This window comes from Dama dama, chromosome 9 (genome assembly GCF_033118175.1).
Source record: "Dama dama isolate Ldn47 chromosome 9, ASM3311817v1, whole genome shotgun sequence".
NCBI classification, from domain to species: domain Eukaryota; kingdom Metazoa; phylum Chordata; class Mammalia; order Artiodactyla; family Cervidae; genus Dama; species Dama dama.
The window spans coordinates 63,008,594-63,032,370 of NC_083689.1; the positions used below are offsets into that span (position 1 = coordinate 63,008,594).

Here is a 23,777-nt window from a genome sequence, read left to right on the forward strand (position 1 = left end):
GACCAACACTATGGCCAGACAAGGCCTCTCCCGGAGGTGACTTTTGAGACCAGAAGCCAGAGGAGCAGCAGCCATGGGAAGATTAGGGAGAGAGCACATTTGTCAGAGAGGACTGCAAGGCACTGAGGCATGAAAAACGTTAAGGGCCGTATGAGAGGCCATGATGGCCAGAGCATAATGGGGAAGGACGAAGGACAGGCTTCTCTCTGGACTAGGACTCCAGGGGAAGGGGAGCCCTAGAGGCGGGTCCTCAGGCTCCTCTCCTGCCGGTCACAGGCTCCCGTGTGACCGGGGCAGGCCCTACCCTTCTGGGGCGCCAGCCTTCTTTGCACAATGGTGGGATTGGCCTCCCAGGGTCCCGACTTTCTAGAGAGAGGATTTACTTCCTCATGGTCTCCCATCCCCTGCCATTCCCACCACCCTCTGGACCCCAGGAGCCAGGACGGGTATCTTCCCTGCCAGAGATTCCCAGAAAAAAATCTCAGCACTCCCACTCCAGTCCTGGGACACAGGGGCCGAGGGAGAGGGAGGAAATTCTCACACATAGCTTGCTCCCAGGGAGTTTGCTCATGTTCCCAGGCTGACAACTGGCAACCCTCAGAACTCCAGCCCCTACCCCCTTCCTCCTCCTCCTCCTCTCCCTGCCTCCTGCTTTCCCCCCAGCCCCCCTTCTCCAGCTTAATGACTTCCACATGGGCCTCTGGCAGCTGGAGCCAAGCCTCCCAGCATTGTCTGAAATCTCCAAATTTAGAAGAAATATGAAAATTGTCAACCACTCCTTCCTTAGGGGGTAAAAGCAACATTCGGCACCGGGGGCAGGTCAAGGCGAGGCAGTCACGTGGCAGGCGCCTGGGCCAATGGGGGCCCCTGAGCAGACTCAGCACCCGCCTCGCCCCAACACCGGGCTCGCCTCTTCAGCTCATATAAGGTAAAAGGCAGAGGGGTCTTTGCGGCCAGGGAGCAGCGGGCAAGGGGCTAAGGGGAGGGGGGCCCAGTGCCAGCTGTTTAAAAGTACCCCTGTGGCAGTGGCAGTGAGGGGTGCCAGAGGCCCAGTGAAGTTAGTTGAGAAGCAGTGATACCTCCAACCATCCCCCAAACGGGCTGGCCCACATCTCCAGGCCACAAGGAGCCACACCTGGATGGACCCCAAGAGAGGTAAGAACCAGTGGCAGACAGGTCTGTGAGTCTAGTTGTGTGTGGGGGGAGGGGGGGTCTCTGTGGTATCCTCCTCCCCCGGGAGACCCTGGGAGATGCTGCGTCGGGGTTCGGATCCTTGCTCTCTTGCTAACCCCCTCTGGGCCTCAGTTTCCTTATCTGTGCAGAGCCTGGACTGGATGATCTCTAAGTACCCATCTTGCCCTGACCAGATGTGCAGATCTGTGATCCTGTTGGCTTTGGGGACTCCTTGTGGCTGTGGTTAAATGCAGGGGGTGGGAGCAGAGGGAGGGGACAGCATCGATGTCCCACCGCCTGAGCATCACCACCGTACCCGGGTCTGTGCTCTGTTTTGCTGACTTCGCTGTAGACATTGCTTCTTCCTTGTCTATGAGGTTTGATTTCTCAGCCCTAAGAGCCTGGGGCTCCTGGCAAGTAAAATTGTTTTCAAATAATGGTTTCAAGAAACAAAGCTGTTGGAGAAGCGATGTCAGCTCAGGTTCCAGCAGACAGGCAGCGAGGCGGGAAGGCCAGGGTGTTGGTGGAGAGGCAGCAGTGGGTAGGGCACACTGGCTGGGGGATGGGGGTGCAGGCTCCAACCTCAGCTCTGCTTCTCACTGCCTGGTCCTGTGGCCCCAGGCAGACACCCTACCCTCTCTGGGTTGCAGTTTCCCATCTGTACTGTGAGGCCATCAGACAACACAGTCTCTGTGCTTCTGAGGACATGGCTTTTGAGCCCCATTTGAGCCTAGAGGGCAGCTGGTGTTGGGAAGTTTCCCCAGTAGGCCCTGAGCTGAGTCTGCCATTTGACAACAGGCTTAGAGTCCAAGCTGACACCCAGAGCCCGGGGATGTGCTTGGAGGATGAGCCTCAGGAGGTGGAAAGAGCTGAAGCATCTCTGACTGCAGGTTTGGCCGAGGGAAGGGTCAGCCCACAGCCCTGAGACCTCAGGATGAGCCTGCCCTGAGGCAGCCTCTGCTGGGGAAGGTGCTGGTCTCTAAATTCAGTGTACTAAGGGTTCAGGATCTTGGAGGGAGATGGGGACAGCAGAGAGTTTCAGTGAGGTGAGGTTGTGGAGCCAGGGGATTCAGAGGAAAGCAGAGGACTTACAATGGGGAACGTGGGAGGCATGGCTGGAAGACACGGCTCTTCTGAATGTGCTCTGGCCACATCCAGGGCCAAGAATGGACACAGTCCTCCAGTGTCAGCCTGTCCAGCACTTTCACCTCCCACTGTTGGTTACACAAGACCCAAGGCCACAACAGTCCAAAAGCAGACTCTGGAATCAACTGCCTGGGTCCAATTCTGGCTTGTTTTTACTTACAGAACAAATGACCTTTGGCAAGTCACTTGCCATTTCTGAGCCTCAGCTTCCTCTTCTATAGAACAGCTATGGTCTCGGTTCTGACCTCACTTGGCTGTCCTAAGGCATAAGGGACATATGTACCTAAGAGCAAGCTCCTCTGTCCATGGGATTTTCCAGGCCAGAATACTGGAGTGGGTTGCCATTTCCTCCTTTAGGGGATCTCCCCAATCAAGGACCGAAACTGCATCTCCCATGTCTCCTCCACTGCAGGCAAATTCTTTACCTGCTGAACTATCAGGGAAGCCTAAAAGCAGAATAAATGGGGCTCATGTTCATTACAATTGGACCCTAGTCCTCCTGTGAAGCAAGATGACCTTAGTTATGTTTAGAGAGAAGTGAGAGTGAGGACTGGCCAGGGAGCACCCTGAATTGCTGAAGAGAGAACAGGGTCTGGAAAGAGGCAGGAGGGGTGAATTCAGAGGCCAGAAGTTACAAGGCACAGAAGAGGGGTCAGCTTGAGATGTGTAAAGGGCTAGGTGAAGTCTCATTTTCTGCATATATAATAGGACATTTTGTGGGTCATGTGTCCCAAAGTGTGGTGTCTGAAGCACTGCACACTCACCAGCTGACAGGGAATCCTGGCTGGGGCAGGGAGCTGCACTCCGGCCTCTCCAGGAAACCCCGGGGTATGGAGTTTGGAGAATGCTGTGACGTCAAGTAGCCTGGGACCCTTACAAACACAGTCGAGGTCACTGAACCCAGAAAAAGACAGTACTGCTTTAGGTCACAGAGAGAGCTGATGGCACAGCTACAGCACAACAAGCCTCTGCCAGTAAGGTGGCGCGGATAGGAAAATTATACTGTGATTATGACGGTGAAGGCCTAAGGCCTTTATACAAATTACAATAATTCACTTCATCTTCCAAACAACCCTGTAAGGTAGGGACAACTATTATCCCCATTGCACAGATGAGGACACTGAGAAAGAGAGGTTAAGTAGCTCGCATAAGGTCACACAACTGGTGAATTATTAAACCTGGACACAGTATGTGTATCTGCTGCTCCCGTCCCTTTGTCCCCAGGGGTCTCCTACCTCCTGCCCTGCTGCTTAGACACCACATTCCATAACTTCCTGGGGACCCTCCAAAGTACCTCATGATTATGTACAGGGGATCTCCCCCTTCTTGCATTATCACTTAATCCTCCCAGGATTACCCTGGGGCAGGATCAGCATCATTCCATCATCCTAATCCATAGGGGGAAGAAACCACTGGAGCTTACCCAAGGTCACACAGCTAGAAGTGGCGGGGGGGGGGGGGGGGGGGGGAGGGGGTTTGAACCCACTCTGCAAAATGCATGCTTGTAGTCTGCCCACCAGGACACCTCTGAGTGCAAGGATGAGGAATCCCATTTCTCAAGGAGACCAAGGCTAAGTGGGTGACCATATCAGAGTTTAAACTCGAGTCTTCTAGTTCCAAGGCCATCGCTCTCCCTTTAGCTCCACCACTGCCAAGACAGAAAAGGGTCTGCTTGTCATTGGTCTCTAGGAGCCACAGGGCCACTCTTTGGGCAAAGTCAGCCCTTTCCCAGGCCGCTTGTGCCGGGGAATAGCTGACACACACACACAGCCCTGAGGGATACAAAGCCAGTCCGGGTGCCACCCCTGACCTGCGGGGCTATGTCTGATCCCCTGTGTGAGCCCTGAGGGTTGGGGGAGACAGCCTCTGAGGTCCTCATCTCCAGGCTATGCCTGGGTCCTGCCTCAATAGCGATTTCCCGACTAAACAGGCCCTGGGGCTCAGGGCCATGGGTTGTGCAAAGGATCATGATAAAGACTTTTTCCAGTTGTGGTTATTATGACCATTTTTGTCCACATCTCCTGGGGCACAGGAGCCAGAGTTTCTCTGGGGTTCATATTTAGAGAGGGATTGCTGGGTTCTGGCGTGCACGCCTGTCAACTTCACAGGAAAGCACCAGATGATTTTCCAAAGTGGCCAATCCATGTCACAGTTTCCACCAGCAGTACGTGAGCATTCCCTTCCTTGACAAGCCTTGAAATTACCTGAATTCTTGTTATATACTTTGTTCTTATTGAATATGTATAATTAAGAAGGAAGAAACAGAAATACTTTAACGCTACTGTCCACATGGGTATTTAGAAACTTGCCCTATATGCACCAAGTTGCAGGGTAGCCTGCAGGCCCTGGAGTGGGGGTGGGCACAGCCCACGTGGCCCTCCCCCAGCCCAGCAGTACACAGGGGCCTCGGGCCAATCAGAGATTGCCTGTGATAGTCTGCAGGAATTTGGGGTGGGGAAAGAGCCCAGGGTGTCTGCCACCTCCTAACAGCCTGTCTAGACAACCCAGGCCCCACGGGGCTTCACCACACATGGTGAAACCCCACAGAGACCGGCCCCCTCCCCTCTTGCAAAAGAGGCTTGTTGGCGACAGTGCTTCATCACCAGAAACCTTTTCTCCAATTCAAAACAGGAATGCACCGCATGAGTCACCCACTCTCGTGGCCCATGGATCACCCACTCATCAGGCCCCTTTTTGTTTAGATGAGAAAACAGAGGCTGACTCTGGAGCCAGGGACCTTTCCAGTGTGGGCTGAATGAATCCCCATGCCCAGGTGATAAGGGGACCAGGCGGGTCAGAGCGCTGCTAGAGTGAGCTAAGATGCAGCAGTTCAGTTCAGTTCATTTCAGTCGCTCAGTCGTATCTGACTCTTTGCGACCCCATGGACTGCAGCACGCCAGGCTTCCCTCTCCATCACGAACTCCGGGAGGTTGCTCAAACTCATGTCCATTGAGTCAGTGAAGCCATCCAACCATCTCATCCTCTGTCATCCCCATCTCCTCCCGCCTTCAATCATTCCCAGCATCAGGGTTTTTTCAAGTGAGTCAGTTCTTCTCATCAGGTGGCCAAAGTACTGGAGTTCCAACTTCAGCATCAGTCCTTCCAATGAATATTCGGGACTGATCTCCTTTAGGATGGACTGGTTGGATCTCCTTGCAGTCCAAGGGACTCTCAGTCTTCTCCAACACCACAGTTCAAGATGCAGCAGGCTGGCCATTAAAGGTGCCAGAGAGGAGTCAGGCTGCCTGGGTTTGAATCACAGTTCTGCCTCATAACAGCTGTGTGACCTTGGGCAAGGTAAGAGTACCAGCCTCCTTAGATTATTGAATCATCTGGACTAAATGAGTTACAACTCATGAAGTCCTTAGATCAGTGACTGGCACATAGTTAGTATTCAATAAATAAATAACTGTCCAAATGTGATGACAGAAGGCAGTTTCTTTAGGAGGGAGGCGGTGCCATATGAAGCCCCAACTCCACCCTCCACCTGGGGGGATAATCTACTCTTGCTCCTTCAGAAATAACAATAACTATGTATTAAGTCTTCCCAAGCGACCAGCTCTCCACCCAGCACTCTCTGAAGTAAATACCATGATCCCTCTGGAAACCCAGAGGCTCAGAGAGATTTAGTCATTTGCCCAAAGTCACACAGCTTTATAAAAGGCTCAGCTGGGGTTCAAACCCAAGTCTGGCTGACTCCAGAACCCATGCACAGAAACCCTAGCACTGTCCTGACTAGTCTGTGAGCAAAAGCTACTTCTGGTTGTACTCATCCAGTAGGAATACTCTTGGCATTTAGGAAGGGGGCCATTTGAAGCATGATGGCTCAGTAAGATAAAAGCAGAGCCCCCCATTCTCATCCCCATGCCCGCTCAGGGGCAAAAAATTTCAGACAATGCTTCTCACCAGTGAGCATACCTTACTGTGGGCTGAGTGCCCCCGGGGCCTGGTCAGTCCTGGGCTGCCCCTGACTGGCACAGCTCATCAGTTATTTGAGGAAGAAGCCGCCTCACTCCTGCACATCCCCGAGAGTGCACATTCCAGCCAGAGGCCTAGGTGCCCTCCTCTGAGGTCCTCCTCTGACCCAAGCCACACTCCGAGGGAGATGGAAAACACACTGGACACTGCAAGCTCGGCAGGGACACTGCTCAGCTGCCACTAGCTTCTGCTCCTACCCTCCTCCTCCTTCAGGGAAACAGCTCAGGTTGAAGTGTTCAGAGGCAGGCTGCCGCCTTGGGAGGCCATCCATAGTAGCCATGACACCATCCTGGCTGGGCTGCTGGGCTCCAAGGCCACTGGTCAGTCTGCCCAGAGCCTGCCGAACCTCAGGCATGTGACCCAACAACCCCACTGTGCCTGAGAGCATCTGATGAGATAAGCCGAACAAGATGGGGAGAAAGGGAAAGAAACAGGTTAAGACGCTGGCCTGGTTCTACAGCCAACACAGAAGTTAGTCCATCCCTCTGGGCCCTGCAAGGTGAGACGTTCCATGATTTGAGATGGAAGTAGGACAGTTCCCGTCACCCCTTATGACAGTGGACACTCAGACTCTCAGGGAGGAAAAATCTGGGGTAGGGGTGGTCAGAGTAGCAGGGGCACACTGGATAGACAGAGGTGAGAGAAGACAGCACCCCAGGGGAGTTCTCCCTGCAAAGGTGGGGAGGCAGGACTGGAAAAACATTTTCAGGAGAACAGCAAACAAGTCCACTTGGCTAGAACCAAGAGTGGGTCAAGACCTTGTATGATTTGAGGCTGGTTAAGTAGTGAAGGTCTGGTCATGGAGTGGCTTTGATCGCCAGAAAACAAAGCTCCAGAAGATGGAAGAAGTGTTCCTGGGAGGGAGATTTGTACCCTCCCCCAAAATACCATCAGGCCAAGAGCCCTAGTGGAGGAGGGAGACCTGGGAATTTGGGCACTCTTGACTCTGAGATGTCAAATATGAGACTGGGGGGTTAGGAAGCCCAAGGGCTGCAGTCACCATCTTTGAAATTTGAAGAGCTTTCTGGGGATCAGGAATTTGTTCTTTGCAGCCTGAAAACACAGGGCATGCAGCCCCAGAGAGGCAAGTGTCTGCAGGATATTAGGAAGAAGTCATCGACAGTCTGTCCACAGAGAGATGAGGTGATTGGGAAGCAGTGAGCTTCCATCACCAGAGAGGTATGTAAGCTCAGCAGGGACACTCTAGAACTCAGCATTAGAGGAACTTGGACCTCATGGCCTTTCCCACCACCAGCCTGAGACTTCACATTACAGCCCTAACGGCCCTGGGACAGTCTTGTGGGGCTGAACCCCACCCCCCCTGCCGCCTAGATGTCAGATTCCCAGCTGGGCATGACATCAGTTCTGCCCTGACTTCACACAGGGGCCTCCAGGGACAAGCCCCCACCCTTCCTCCCACTTCCTTCCACCCCTCTGCTGCCTTCTGCCCTTTTCAGAGAGCACCAGGCCTAACCAGAGAGACCTGGAGCCTGCTTGTGAGACTGGATCCCCAGGGAACAATCTGCCCAGCAGGAATGAGGCAGAGGGGGCCAGCATCCCTGGGGGCCCTGTTCACACGCCCCATAGAGACTGCATGGAAATTCCAGGAGGGTCACAGGGAAGATTCCAATTTAGAACAAAATGCTTTATTTTTGTCCCCTTTTCTTTCCTTTCCCCTTACTGGGGGGAGGGGGAGACTGTCACAGGAGACTGGGAGAGGAAAGCAAGCATCCTCGTTGGGCAGAATCACAGGAAGACCAGTGTGGAGAGATGGGGGTGCAGGGCAGAGAGGGACGGGACCCAGATGAGCCTGGGGAGGTGGACTTCACGTGGGAGAGGGCAACAGGGAGGGCAAAATCAAGGGGATAATGAGACCAGCAGGCATTCTTGGACACTCAAGGCCAGAATTACTTCAGCTCTGGGTTCAAGCTGGGGTCAGAGAGTCAGCCAAGTTTCTCAGAAGAGACAGATGGTATCAGGATCGGTTCTTTCGAGACCCTTGGACACTGGGGCCTGGCCTTAAGGGACTGTAAAGCTACAGAGTACTACCAAATCCATCTCATTCACCCTAGTGATCCTGGGAGATGCTTAGTAAACACTTCTGGTGTTGACTCCTAAACCCATAGCATTAAAGTCCTATTGGAGCTAAAAGGGACCTTTAAGTGCATCAAAGCCATCTCCTCATGTTACAGATGCAGGCCTGAGGTCCACGATGTAAGGAAACTTGCCTAAAGTCAGACTGCCAGAGTGGCCACCCAGCCCTATGCGTCTTTCTTTGCCTCTTCCCTGCCTTCTAGCCAGAGATGGAGACTATGGTATGGTCTCCCCACCAAGGAGGGAGACAAAGAAAACGAGGGTACCCTGTCAGGACATAACTGTCTCCAGGAGGTAGTCAAAGGATAGCATCATAGCTTCAGCCCTGGGAGCTCTGCCCAGGAGGGTGCTTTCCCTGGCCAGACATGGTACCCAGAGTTGTCAGCTGCTGCAGAGAGGGGGCCTCCTACAGAAGAGACAGCCCAAGACTGGAGGGCAAGCCCTAGATTCTGTTTCTGGCTCTGCCCCAACTCACCACATGACCTTGAATATGGCCTGAGATAGGGTCTTCTCTGACCTCAATGTGCTTGCTGAGGGGCTGGACACAACCAGCTTGGATGGTCTGAGATTTCATCCAAGACCTGCCTCAGTCTCCTGCAGGGCCTCCCCTCTCTCTCAGGCCATCTTAGCTTTTACTTTGGTACAGGAAGTAGGCGAGGCACAGAAGAAAAAAACAGTTGCCTGCAGATCCCCCTCTGCTGGGAGCAGCATCCTCCATGCCCTAGCTTTGCTTTCCAGCCTTGGAATTCCCGGAGAGGCAAAAAACTGGGAAGGCTCTTATGATCAGTCCAGTGAGAGATCTGAGACCAGAGAGCTTCCGCAGACTGAGCAAAGCCACACAGCAAGTCACGTGGCAGTGGGCCTTAGGTCTCCTGACACTCAGACCAGTGCTTTCACTGACCACACTGCCTTCCAGGATGATAGACACATAAGCCAATCTCATGAGGACCTAGGCACTGACTCACTTGACACTCCCCACCCCTCTCTGAGACTTGGTTTCTTCTTCTATCCAACGGGAAGATGGGGCGGAACAGATGTCTCTAGGAGCCCTTGCACACCAGGACCTCAGGGTGGCCTCCTCAGCCCTTTCTTCACAGAGAGTGGGGCTACCCAGGCCAGGAAACCCCACCAGGTCACAACCTCCATCCAGCCTGGTCCCACCCCAGACCCCCGGGCTGGGTTTCATCCAGATCTACAGGCTCCAGCCCAGCTCCCTTGGAGGATCTGGATTTTTCTTACCATAAAAGGGCAAGTGTGCCTCTCTTGGTCCCCACTGCCAGCCCCACTGGGGGAAAGGCGGAACTATTTTTAGAAAACTCTAGGGTTTGCTCCTGAACTCAAGATGGAGCCTGTCTGAGCCTGCACCCGGGGAGCCCTCTCCCATCTCCCTTGCCCACCTGTCCTCTGAATTCCTCCCTTTTTGCCCGTTGCTGTCTCTTCCCTCCCTCATCCTCTCTCTGTCTCTGTCTTGCTCTCACTCTCACTCCATCAATCTCGCTTCCTTTTTTCTCTCCCTCTCGTCCTCTCTTCCTTCCCCCTCACTTCTCCCCTCTCTCCAGATCTCCTCTCAGTCAGCTCCCCCTCCCCCTCATCCCTCCCACAGATCTTGTTTTTGGTGGTTGGAGAAAGTAACACATCTGCACCCCCACACCCTTCTTAAACACTATTTACAACATAAATTCCAAACATCCGCCATCTGGTTCTAGAAAGGGCCAAAAGATATTTAGGAAAGGAAGTCATGATTATTCCATCTTCAAAGCCAAAGGAACATAAAGGCCCTCCTCTCTCCCGCCTCCCTCCAGGGCCCCTTTGTTAAGATCTGACCAATTAGGATTCTTCAGTGAGTGGAAGGGGTCAGTCCCTGCTGGGCCTCTGATGGGTTGCATCACTTTGAGCTTGTTGCTTCTCCTCCCCACACCTCAGTTTCCTCATCTGAACAATGGGAACACGACTAGGATGCCTCCAGTGCTAATGCTCTGAGACTTCATGTCCTAGTGCAGAAAATCCTGAGGTCCAGGTCCCTGGGGCCCACCTTGGGCTGAATAGTGAGAGTGAGATGGGGATATGGGGAACTCCAGCCTCTCCCCTTGCAGGCCTGTGCCTTTCACCCCAGGGAGATCTATGCATTCCTTCATGGTGGGGGCGGGAGCGGAACCAAACCATCTCCCTTTTTGTGACCCCAGGGGGACTCTGGATGCACAGAGTCCAGTCCTTTCCCTACATCATAGTGAAGCCCAGAGAGGGGAAGGCACTTGTCTACAATCATACAACATGCCTACAGGAGACCTGGTACATAACCTACTGCTCTTCCCTTCCAAAACCTTCCAGAAAAAACCAACCTTTGTATTATCCAGAAAATATCACCTGGCCCAGCAAACTGGAACCCTGGAGGTCTTAGTTCTTTGCAGAGTGGACAGGAGAGAAAGAACTAACTCCTTTATCATGGAATTTTCTTCAAATAGACCGCATACAAGGGAGAAATGCTGTGGGAAGTCCCCTGTTTCCAGAGACACACATTGCCAGGGCTGACAGAGCCTTCACTTACACTGAAAATGTGCTCTCTGCTCACAGCCCCTTTTCCATAACACACATTTGACAGAATGTCCTAAGACACTGACTCACTGACTCAGGCTGTCTCTATGAATAGTCTGGTCTTACAGGGGAGCTTGAAAAACACAAGCTAGGTGGCAACCCTGATCCTGATACCTATTAACTATGTGACCTCAAGGGACTGCTGTAACTCGTGAAAGCCTGTTTCCTCATCTACAAAACGGGACAAGAGTGGTACCTAACTCATAAGTGATGGTGAGGATGAGAAAAACCTGTGTGAAATAAAGCCCTTAGCAAGTGTGGAGCACATCGAAGACACCCAGTGTCAGCTGTAACACACACTGGCCTTGTTAAGATTACGGCACATCCCAGTGTGGCCTAGGTGGGTGGTGGCTGTCACCACTGTCACTCTTCTTCCACCTGTGACACTGGAAAGTCAGGGTGATGGGGAGTCTCGGGGACCCTGGTCTCTCCCCACAGCCTCCCAGAGCCCGAGCTACTCAAGGCTGGGTTTAGGATTGTAGGCCTTGGGGCTGGGCTCCTTTCTTTCCCTCTCTTCCCTTTCTCCTGCATCGCCTTGTGTCAGCCTCAGACTGCATTCCCAGGCCTTGCTCAAAAGTCCCCGGCAGCGACCTTCCCTGGGGAGGAAGTGGGGAGCGTGTGAGGCTGGTGAACTCAGCTGGGCTGTCAAGGGGGTGGGAGGGTGCTCTGGGAACATAGGCCCAGAGAAGCCACACAGTGGAGGGGACACGGGAAGGGGCCCTACACGGCAGCTCCCACCCCAGCTTCCACATCTTCTCTAGATGCCACGCTGGACCTTTGCCCTCATCCTTCCTGCTTCTCTTGCTCCCATGCCTGTGTCTCACTGTTGGGCTCATAATGAAGCTGCCGCTGCTCACTGTGGGCTTACAATGTGCCAGCAACCGTGCTTGCACTTGACATCCACCTCATTTGACCTTCACAAACAAGCCAAGGTCCAGAGAGGCAAAGCCACCAGCTCGAGATTACACAGCTAGAAAGTGCTGCGGGTGAGAATTCAGAGGTCTGCCAGGGTCCAGGGCTAGTGTCTTCTCAATTCTCCCCAAACATATGCCGGAAACCCGAGGGCCCTGAAACCCAAGGAGAACACAAGTCAGAGGACATGTACCTGGGTGAGGGAGCCGAGGAAGGGGAGCTGTGGGTAAAGAAGCCCCTCTAGAGAAAACTGGCGTGGGGTGGTGGGGGTGTCCTCACATGGGGCCCCGACCTCAGCCATCTCCCAGGGTATGCCATCTGGCTTGCAGATGTGGTCTATTCCCAGCCCCTCGGACTTCTTGGAAATGAGCAAGACCAGGAGAGGACACAGGGCCTTTTGCAACATCTGTGACGACGTGAGCTCTGTCTTGTGGTCATCCAGCTGACTGTGGCCCAAGCTCAGGGGGCAGCTGGGTTGAGTGTGAATAGCCCAGGGGTCAAGCTGGCCTCTGATACTCACCAGGCATTGACCTGAGTACACTGCAGAGCCTCAGTAAGCAAGGAAGTCACCCCTATCTCTGGCAGGGATTTTGAGCATTTCCGAAGCTATAGGAGGGAGCATTCTGCAGGCTGCAAGCCTTGTGCAGCTGGAAATGGTCACAGGTGGCCCCAGGGCTGTCCCTTCAGTCTTGGCTACTGTGTTAATGACAAATTTCCATCTACCCCTAAACAGCTCCTTATCCCTGGATGAGTCTAGAGGTGGGGGCATTGGTCCCCGGGGCCTCTGGGAAATTTCCTTCCAAACCCACACTTCTGCCGACAGTGCGCCGGAAAGGGTAGGCAGCTCCTCTTGCTCTTGGAGCCTAGAGCTCCTCAGAAGACCCCCTTTGAAAACCGGGTAAGCATTGCAGAGATAATGGAAGCCTAGGGGCAGAAGGACAGATGCCTCGAGGCCTGGAAAATCCCAGCAGACTCAGCCTAATGCTTCTAAGGACCCAGCAGCAGCCCAGGCTCATCCTCAATCCCTCGGAGTCCAGCAGCCTGGTCAGGACCCACAGGCAACCCAACATTCTCTGATGGGGGGCATCCTTGTTCCTTTCAGGCAAGGGCACTGGCTGGTGGGAGCCACCCCTTTTCAACCCTCACGCTGACACAGCAAACACCCCAGAGAAGGGCCTCCTGAGGACCTGAGGAGGGCAGGCGGCGGGTTCCCTGGACACAGAACTGTGAGTGCCACCCCTCCCCACCCACTGGCACCCACAACCTCCCCTCCACACCCCGCTGGCAATAAACTCCCCATCCCATCCTCAGAATGACCATGAACGCAGGCCTCAGAATGGGAAGTGTTAACAAGGAAGGCCCTGTTGATTGATGGGCTGAGGACAAGTCAGGGCTGTTGGGTTGGGGTCGTAGGTGAAAAGAAAGGGAACCAAGGAAGGGAAAACCCACCAGAAGCCAAGAATCCACCCCCATCCCACGCTCCCTACAAACAGACAGACACAGGGCCTGCATGCTACCAAAACCAAAGGACTTGAGGGTGCTATGGAGGATGGTGGTCATCTTCCCTGGAAAGGAGTAAATGCAGTCGGACTCTGAAAGAAGGTAGATGTGGGGCTGTCAGGTTGTCAGCCTCTGATAACAGAAGCACTCTCAGGGCTTTGGGAGGGTCAGGTGTGCGCGCGGACTCACAGTGCTTGGAACACGGTGAAGCTCTAGAAACCCAAGCGGTTGTGTTCACCGTCCATCACATTCTTCCCACGCTTACAGTTGTTCGTGGAGCAGGCAGGGTTAGGGACCAGCTCCATAAGACAGGTGGAGAAACTGAGGCCCAGGGTGGCAAAGGGACTACCACTCAGAGCCATTCAGTCCCAAGTGCCCAGGGGGTTTCTGGCGCAAGATCTCACAAAGATGAAAAAAGAGGAAGATTTGGAAGTGAACAGGGGAGGCAAGACTCCGAGAAGAAGCTGACAAGCCAAAGACAGGGTGCCCCAGGCCTGGCTTATATAACACAGCACACCTGTTTACCTCCGCACACCGCACACGTGCGTGCAAACGTGAGCCCCAGCACAGCACACACACCTGGCCCTCATTCACTAGCAAATGAACCTTGGAGACTGGGTCCAAACAAATTGGATTAGGAGGGCTGCAGGCGCCTCCTCCCCCACGCTGTCGGTTCCGACACTGAGCAGGCCTGCAGAGCAGCCAGCTGCGGTCTCTCGGCCAAGCTGACAGGTCGGCCTCCTCAGTCCCCTCTCCCCACCCCCCGGCCCCGGGAAGGCGGCCTGGGTCCCAAAGAATGCCATGATGATGGATGGGCTGAGGGAGGTTCCAGGGCTAGCTCAAGAGCACACAGGATGTTCGTGCTTATGCGAGGCTCATTTCTGAACAGTTTCCAGCAAACCAGCCCCACCTCCCTTGCCTCCCTCCCCTCCGGCAACCTCTCCCACGGTCACCCGGTCACTGCTGCCAGAGCCCAGACCCCGAGCAGATCTACCCCCCAACTCTTGGTCCCACAGCTGGACTGAGCAGGAACTGGTCACTCAGGAGGCAATGCCCTGGGGCTGAGACGCAGGCACTTCAGAAGGGAGATGAAATCAGCGAACTGAGACAACGCCACCATAAAAGTGGCATCTCTGTGCTTTCTCATCCATTGTTTTATTTGATCCTCAGAATGTGTCAGGGAGTTAGGACGTTGTGCCCATAATACAGACGTGACTACTGAGCTTCATTCATTCAGTGATCCCATAGCCCTCCTGTCCTGAGCCCTGAGTCTGCACCAGGCCCTATGTGGGGTGCTGGGGAATAACTTGCAGCATCTGCCCGCATGGCTTAATGGAACAGTCACCTTTCGCCCAGATCACTGGGCACTGGGGGACCCCCGATATTCCTGGGGAGCAGCTCCAGCAGAATCCCCTTTCCATATGGCATGTGTGAGCAGTTGAAATTATCACCAAGAGAAGCCTTAGCAATCAGCCCATTCAGAACACAGATCCTGAAGTCAGACATCCCCAAGTTCAAATCCTGCCTTGCTTTCCTTTTAACTGGATGGCTGTGGTCTTAGTCTTTTGAAGCCTGTTTGCCCACCTGTAAGATGGAAAATACAGAAGCTCCCACCTTGTGAGACTGACTGTGAGGACTAATTCTTATTTTCCTTACGCTTATTCGACACAGGGAGAAACAGGGGTCTGGAGAGTGCAGGGCTCGGCCAGGGTCACACTGGGGGTTAAGTCATAACCAGGTGGATCCCTTCCCCCTGCCCCCCACCCTGCTTCACCCTAAGCAGCCCAGAGCCACAATAGCTGGCCAGTTTGTGCAGGGTCCACAGGGACATGTCCTGGGTCCTGCCCTCCTCCTTGAGCCCTGCCCAGCCTCTACAGCACCAGAGTCCCAGGTGACCAGCAGTGGCCCCCCGCCCGCAGAGATGGCGGGGGGTGGGGGCGCTTAGCAGCAGGCTCCCAGCCCAGAGCAGCCTGGCCATATAAGGGAAGGAGCCAGGAAGGTCTCCTCGCTCAGGCCTGGCGAGAAAATCCAGACAGCCACTGTTTATTTTCTCCTTCCCAGCCTCCCCAGAGCTTCCCAACAGAAGACACAGGCTGCCCCCCGGGGCCAAGCGACATTTCCTGAAGACAGTGGGGAACAGGGAAGGAAAAACAGTCCATCCTCCGGGAGTAGGAGGATGTGGACAGCCAGCACCAGGTAAGATTCTGCCAGGTAAGATTGTGAGGCCACCTGTTCGACTGATTTTTTTGATGGAATGAGAAACAGGGAGACAGTAAGAAGTGCTTGTGAGAAGGGATCACACTACTTGAGTCTCCCTAGTGGGACCCATCTCCTGACTGGGGACCCAGAGCAAGGAGGGGCCTCTTGTGGGGTAAGTGGAACAGGAGAGCTATAGACCCCCTTCTCAGTGAGACCTCATTTGAAAGAGAAATGGGGTCAAGGTCAGCTCTGTCTGCCTCCCAGCAAGGATGCAAAACTCAAGGGAGGAGTTCCTGGAGCCAGACAGCCAGCAGAATGACACCTTTCCTGCACCTCTGCCCTCCTCCCAGTCCAGCTGCACCACCTTCTTCTCCAGGAAGCCCTCCTAGCTCCCCCAGGGAGGAGGAACCTAAGCCCTCAGCAGTCCTCTCTGGGCTCTCTCTTAGGCCACTTGGGTCTGTCTCCTATTCAACTCGCCAAGGGCATTTATCCTTCCATCTCAGCCTGACTGCGCTCCTCCAGGGTAAGGACCATATCAGATGCAGGCCTGTCCCCTCGGCACATAGAAGACACAATTGGTTTGCTAAATGGATGTATGAAATGGTTAGACCCTGTCCTCAACCCTGACAGACTGGTATAGTAGTCAGGGGAGGAGATGTTCAGCACGGAGGTTAAAAGTCATGATCCTGAGGCGGCCGTTCTGATAGGAACCCAAGCTGGGCTCCTAGCTCTGTGCCCTTAGAAAATCCCCTTCTCATGGAACTTTGGGATGCACAGGGATTAGCACAATGAAAACATTCAAAACATGACTGTTCTTTTTACCATCAGCGTCACTATAGTCTTTCTGGAGACAAAGGAACAGAACCAGGCAGCCTATAGCCACAGAGGATACGGAAGCAAATACCTTCCCCTGGTCAAAGGCCTCAACCTCTGGCCCTGCGTCAGAGTTTCCCACAGGAGCGTGGGACTGCCTCCCATCCATTTCCTGTCTCTACACCCAGGAGAGCTGCTATCTTTGCAGCAAACACTCTGAGCCCAATGGGGTGTGCTGGAAATAGCCGCCAATTCCCCTAGTACAAGCAGGGCTGTGACCCTGGAACCGTCTCCTCCCCTTCCTGGCTCGCCATGTGCAGTGATAAGGCTCCCCTGACCACCGCACAGCTGTTCTGCAGATTAAGCGTGGTGGGGTGGTTTTTCAAATGGCAGGCACTCAGATGCCACCCCCCCCTTTTTTTTTCAGATGCCCCCTTTTTAAGTTTTGCCATATCTGCAAACAATCATAAGATTTAAAATTTTAAGGTGTCTTTTTTAACACCTAAATATAAATAGGTAACTAAACACTGTCCATAATTAGGAGATAATAAAGATAAGAGAGACAGTAAATATGCAGCAGCGCTCTGGACTTGAGGGAGATAAACAGGAGCCTGAAAAGTGTCAGAGACAGGATAGCACCAAACTGAGGTTCTTTCCCCCACCCCGGGAAAACAGAAGGACTGGAAGCAAACTGACAGGGAACAGCCTGGGTCACTGTGTTTTCCAAAGTCAGTGCTCAGGCCACATATGCAGCAAAATTGCAAGAAGCCAAAAGTGGTCAGGTGAAAGAGCTTTGGAAAGAGTCCCGCACCGAGGAATGCAGGGGCCTGGCCTATCAGCTGGCCTCCCAGCAGCAAAGGCTCACTTCTGGGGCACGACCCTCCCTGGCTTCTTACTGAAACCTCCACGTTGGCTAGGCCAGGCGTCTTCTCTTGCAGAGCGAGTGGGAGCAGTCCGCGAGTGGAGTAGACAGGCTGTGGGCTGTCCGGGACCCCCCAGGCTGGATCCTGTTGTTGGAATCACTGCCCAGCCAAATGCAGTTTGGAAGAAGTTCCTACTCATTATTGAGGAAGGCAGTTCCTTGGGTGGGAATACCTCATAGAGGGGCTGACCTGCCCCAAGTGGCAGACCAAAGGAAAACACGCTGCTGTTTGGGGCCTGATGTCAGATTTCTGTCCGAGGCATAAGAAAGTGGAAGTGAAAGTGAAGTCGCTCAGACGTGTCTGACTCTTTGAGACCCCATGGACTGTAGCCTACCAGGCTCCTCAATCCATGGAATTTTCCAGGCAAGAGCACTGGAGTGGGTTGCCATTTCCTTCTCCAGGATCTTCCCAACCCAGGGATCAAACCCAGGTCTCCCACATTGAGGGCAGACACTTTACCCTCTGAGCCACCAGGGAGGCTAATTTTTGAAGGATGTGAGTGTTTTCCTGCTCTCTCCCAGCCCTGAGAAAAGGCTGCCAGCCCCCTCCGCCCTCCAGACATCCCTGAAAGTACATGTCATCCAGCATCAAGACCATCACAATGGTATAAGCAGTGCAATAGGGCTGCCCTGAGATCTTGGCGGGACAGGAGAAGGGGGTACAGGGCTCTATCTGCTCACTCAGAGGTTCCCACCTATGCCAGGTCTTAAGAGGGAAACAAATGATCTACATGGCCATTCAGTCATCTACCAGCAGCACTCCCTGGGGTCCATCACCACATACAAAAGCCTCCACAAGGCCCGGGGATCCCCACCACGAACAAACATGGGTGCCGTCCTCAGGGAACTGGAGATCTACCCCAGTCAGACCCAGAGGCAAAGAGCTCTGACACTGGAGAGAATGCAGCTGAAGAACATGATTCAGTCACTCGGACAGCACATATTAAGCATCTACCATCACAAATGCAATAAAGGATGAGAAAGAGGGCAGAGAGGACTTCCTTGGTGGTTCAGTAGTGGAGAAGCTGCCCTGCAAAGCAGGGGACTCAGGTTCAATCCCTGCTCAGGGAACTAAGATCCCACATCCCACCGAACAGCTGAGCTCTCATGCCACAACTAGCGAGACCATGTACCGCACGAAGACTCCATGTGCTGAAACTAAGATCTAATGCCAGTCAAATAAATAATTTTTTTTAAAAAGGAAAGAGGAAAAAATAAATAAATAAGAAAGAGGGCAAAGGATGTGTGAGGATGTGGACCAGGGAGTTCTGATGTCTGAAAATCAGAGAGGGCTTCACAGAAAAAGTGGCCATTTAAGTAGAGACTCATCCCACCAAGAGGAGACAGGCAGGGGAGTGAGGGGGAGTAACATGGTTCCTAGGAGCCCCAAAGTGGTGGGCACAGGACTCCCTGAAGGAGTGGGAAAAGGGGGCAAGGGCCCAAGAGTAATATCCCAGCTGGGCCAGATAGGGCAGGACTATAGCCTTTTGTGAAGGTTTTAGAATTCAGCCAGAGGGAGACCTTTCACCATTTTAAGCCCAGGAGAAATATGGGCACATTTGCATTTTGAGAAATCATTCTGAGAGGATGGCTGGGAAGGATGGGTGGGAAGTCGGTGGGAGTAGAAGCAAGGGAAGCCAGGTAGGAGGCTGAAGCAAATGTTTGAGGATATAAAGTACCATGAATGTGCCATTTGGCTGGGATACACCAAGCATAAAGGTGAGGTATGGGGTCAAAAAGGTAGAACATCAGCCAGGGTGAGGGGTGATGGGGCGTTAGAGGGTTCTTCTGGAATGATGAAATGTTCTAAAATTGATTGTGGTGATGCTTCTGCCACTCTGTGTTGTTGCATTCTTGCTCGGTCGGGTCCGACTCTTTGTGAGCCCATGGACTGTAGCCCGCCAGGCTCTCTTCCGTCCATGGAATTTTCCAGGCAAGAACACTGGAGTGGGTTGCCATTTCTTCCTCCAGTGGATCTTCCAGACCCAGGGATGAAACCCTCATCTCCTGCATCTCCTGCACTGCAGGCAGATTCTGTCCCACTGAGCCATCCGGGAAGCCCAACTCACCATTCTGTGACTGAACTAAAAAACCATTTCATTGTGTAATTTGAATAGAAGGATTATATCTCAACAAAACTGTTTAAAAAGAAAAGGAAGGGTGAAGCTTGGTCCCAGAGGGCTCACATGCCAGGCGGAGGACAGGAAGCACACCGGTGTAGCTGCAGCAGCCTCCGGGGCAGGGGCTGGAGGGAGGAGCTGAGGCCCCTCTAATGCCCCTTCTCCTGCCTAGGGTGGACTCCCTGCCATCGACCCCTGGTGCAGAGCGGCATGGCGTCCTGTCTCCCAGCCTGAGGTGCAGTGCTGCATCTCTGGTCAGTTGGGAGTCTGAGATGAAGCACTGTAGCTCGGGAAGGGAGAAGTTGTTCTGCAGCCGTCGCCAGAAGTGGTAAGTGGTATGGTGCCTGCAGGCACCAGGAAGGATGGGAGTGTTTCCATTCTCCAGACTGTCCGCTGAGGAAGTATTGGACTTGAGTCCTATCTGTAGCACTATCTGCTTCATGATTCTGGGCAAGTCCTGACTCCTCTGTGCACCGCAGTTTGTTCATCTGTGATATGAGGTTTTGGAGCATTCGGTGGTAGCCATTACGCAGTACCCTGACTCTGCTTTCTCCTGAGCCCCTGGCAGACACAGCTGAATCAGTCAAGGCATCCTTTCTTAAAGCATTCAGATGTGGCTTCAGAATCCTCCTTAATGCTAAGTCCTAGAGAGCTACTATTTATTCAAAGCTGAAACACTCAAAAAAAAAAAAAAAAAGCTGAAACACTTCATCATTTGTGAACTGGTCAATTCCTAAAAACTCTTTCAGACTGAAGACAAAGTCCTGGGCTCTGAGTCCAGCTCTTTACTCTTTGAGGTGTGGCCTAAACTAATCCAGGCATCTCCCAAATATCTGATCCCTCTCAGGGGCTTCAGACTAGTCAGAAATAGCAGAGGAAAACCACTGGGCTAAGCACAATTTTATTTAACCTCCCTACAAGCTTGGGAGGTGGATTTTATTGACTCATTTTCCAGATGAGAAAACTGAGGCTCAGGTAAGCAACTTGCCCAAGGTCACACATAAATTATATTGAGCTGGGCTTGGAACCTAATCTGTCTGCCTTCAGATTCATGTTTTTACCCACTGTGTGTGACTTGGGAACCTGGGATTGGGGGAGCAGGAGGAGAACATAATAAATCCTATTCTAGTCTTGTCCTTACATCCTGGGTCACTTTTAGCAAAGACAGACTGAGACATTTTCCAATAATCCTACAGACTTCCTTCCTCTTCTTCCCACCCCCCACCATTGTATTTATCTCACCTTTCAAGTAGGTCCTATACCATCCCATTTTATAATTGGGGAAGACTGAGCTTAAGTGAGTTGCTGGAGGTCACCTGCAAGGAAGGTGCCAAATAGAGACTGGGAACCAGAACTGTCCAGGTAGTTTCAAGTAGAACCCTCCCTCTGGCTGGAGACTCAGGAATACACACAATCCACGGCAACTGAAGAGGGGGGTGGGGTGTTACCAGATGATTTCTGGTCGACAACATGGCCTCTGACTACAGTAAGGTACTTTCCAGGGCCATTGAAGTTCCAGTCACTACCCCCTCCCCTGAAGCAATCATCCACATCCCGCCAGACATGGTGGCCGCACTGGCTTCTGCAGATGGGGCTGGATGCAGAAGAAAACTCCAGCTGGTCCTTAGGGATATGGCAGGGCCTTGGTGCTGAAGGCCACTCTCTCACCTTGTCCTCACGGTCCAGTTTTCCCAGGAATCCCTTAGATGCTAAGATGGGGATTCCTGGAAATACTGTTCTTGAGGTCATGGTTTAACAGCTGGATTCGCCTCCTTCCCACCCCAAGTTGCCCCCGCGGGACTTGGGCTCAAGCACATCATGAGGCCACGTGGAAGGCCATGCGCTGGAGGTAAGAGGACTTGAGGACTGTGTTCTTGACCTTTAAACTGCTTTTCTTTCCATTTTGTCCATTTCGCAACATCCTGTGAGGCTGGAATGGGAACTTCACCTCTGTCCTACTCTTGGGAAATTTGTCCAGACACTCAGCTGAGCAGTGGTTGAACCAGGACGCCATAAAGCCTGTGTCTCTTTCCACCTCCCCCAACCTCCATCCCAGTTCCCAGCATCCCAAGCAGTGGTGGGGGTGGGGTCACAATATCAAATCCAAGTTAGTGATAAACAAATAAATATATGTGAATTTATTTTAAAAGTTCACTAGATCGGTTAACGTAAACTAAAAATCTGTAAGTTTTAGTTCGATTTGGAGTACCACAGAAAAATTTTATAATTTTTCATTAAGGTAGAGAAGACAAAAAAGCTCAGACTGCCCTCTTGTGGTGATGCCTGCCACAACCCTGGAGAACCCAGGAACACTGGGTTGTCCTACACATACACACACACACACACACAGACTCCTTTTGAACCAGCTTCAGACCCATCCATCATTTCATTACCAATGATGTCTCCATCACTTACAGTTTAATGTAACTCACATTACCTGGCTTTGTCCTCAAAACTCCTGAAGGTCAGTGAGATGGTGAAGTGATGAGTCCCTGGTCACCCAGATAGCATTAGGCAGAGCGAGGATCTGTTCCGAGTTCAGTGACTCAGCCAAAAGTAAAAACTACAAAAATAAAAAATAAAAGGAAGACATCTGAATAAGTGTAGAAAATGCTGGCTGAATGCCAGAGACCTGATGTGGTCCAGGTGTTAATACTAGAACTTTTCAAAAAATCTTCCCAGTGCTTTTTATGGAGTTTGTAGTGACAAGAGGTGCCATGACCCCAGGATCCTTACTTTGGGGTCTAGTAGCCATGTTCCCAGGGACCAGGTGGCTCCCACTTATGTATCAGGCTGTCTCTCTTAACAGGCCATGCTGCAGATAATTTATAAAGTATCAAATTCCCGTCTCTCTCCTCCTCAGACACTGGAGCTGGCCTGACCATGAAGAAATCTGATTTGCTCCAAATGATAATAATATCTTCCACTTACTGAGTATTTGCAACTTACCAGGCACTGTGTTAAACACTTTCACAAGCATTGTCCCATTCAATCCTCACAACAACTCCGTGAGATAGGTTCTATCACTTTTTCTACTTCACAGACGAGGCAGCCAAGGCACAGAGACATTAAGAGACTTGTTTAAGATCACACAGCTAACAAGTTGTAAGGCTGAGTCAAATCAAGTCTGTGTTTATACCCGTCACCTGCCCTTGCCCCCCTCTCTCCCCTTTGGCCTGGTCTGGCTGGTGGAGCTGTCTCCTGTGGCTTCCCCTGCGGCAGATGGTAAAACAAGCCTTCAGGGAGACCCAAGCAGTCCCTCCTGTGTACTGTGACAATAATAAAGTGGGAGACCCTTGACTGTGTCCTGTGTCTTCCTGGGAATGTGAAAGGAGGGGAGGGGAGGTGAAGGCAGCCTAACAGCCTGTATTAGTTCTCTAGGGCATTCGTAACAACGTGCTACAGACTGGGTGGCTTAAACAATAGAATGTTATTTTATCATAGTTCTAGAGTCTGGAAGTCTAAGAGCAAGGTGTCAGTCAGCAGGGCTGGCATCCTCCGAGGCCCCTCTGTCTTGTAGACAGCCGTGTTCTCCCTGTGTCTTCACTGTGCGTGTCAGTGTCTCAATCTCTTCAGACAAGGACACCAGTCCTGTTGGATTAGGGCCCACCCACAGGTCTCATTTAACAGAAATTATTTCTTTAAAGACCTACCGCCAAATATAGTCAGAGTCTGAGGTACTGGGGGTTAAGTAGGGGGACACAATCCAGCCCACAGCACAACCCCAGTTGAGGTAACCCTAAAGTGACTTCACACTGCTGGACATTTCCAGGGGCCAGCTACACAGCAACCAGGACCCACATCAGGATAGTCAGAAGCTCTAGGAAGGTGCCAGGCTGTGTCTGAGAACACCCACCAAAGAGGGAGGGGAGGGGGAACGTCCCACAAGGTGAGGTCCCCTCAGGCGGGGGCCAAGGCCCAGTCTGAGGAGCAGGGCCACATGGCAGCCTCTCCCCTTCAGTCCCAAAGGTGTGACTGACCAGGTGGAGGAGGCAAGACAGGCTCTGAAATCACACCTCACACAGTGCCAGGAATCAGAGTGAATGTAACATCAGCTGCACCACAGGCATCATGCCCAACTTTGTGGACATTTTAAACACACTTCTCTACCTTTGGCACTGACCCTCCAAACTTCGATACATTCTGAGGGGGGACAAAATAAACATGACTTCCTACCTGCAGATTCCCAGATGCCCAGGGCCTCCCCTCAACGCTCCTTTGAGCCCCAAAACAAGGCCTGCACGCCTGCGCCGCACGGCAGAGGAGCCCGAGGTCCCACAAGGCCCACGGCAGCAGCTGGGGAGCCACAGGGACGAGGAAGAGGCAGG

At 52.7% G+C, this 23,777-nt stretch overlaps 1 protein-coding gene and 1 long non-coding RNA gene across 7 annotated transcripts in view; one reads left to right on the top strand and one right to left on the bottom strand.

Moving 5' to 3' along the window:
• The window catches only part of IL17B (interleukin 17B), a 61,161-nt gene that overhangs the window by 19,062 nt on the left and 18,322 nt on the right, over nt 1-23,777 (bottom strand). For all 6 annotated transcript variants that reach the window (XM_061151707.1, XM_061151708.1, XM_061151705.1 and 3 more), the window contains exon 2: nt 21,887-22,012. The gene's annotated coding sequence lies outside the window, so the exon portion shown is untranslated. The remainder of the gene's footprint in view (nt 1-21,886; nt 22,013-23,777) is intronic.
• Nucleotides 996-22,749, top strand: LOC133062543 (uncharacterized). The gene is made up of 3 exons (XR_009694205.1): nt 996-1,155; nt 12,998-13,121; nt 15,457-22,749. It is a non-coding gene; the product is annotated as an uncharacterized LOC133062543 (long non-coding RNA).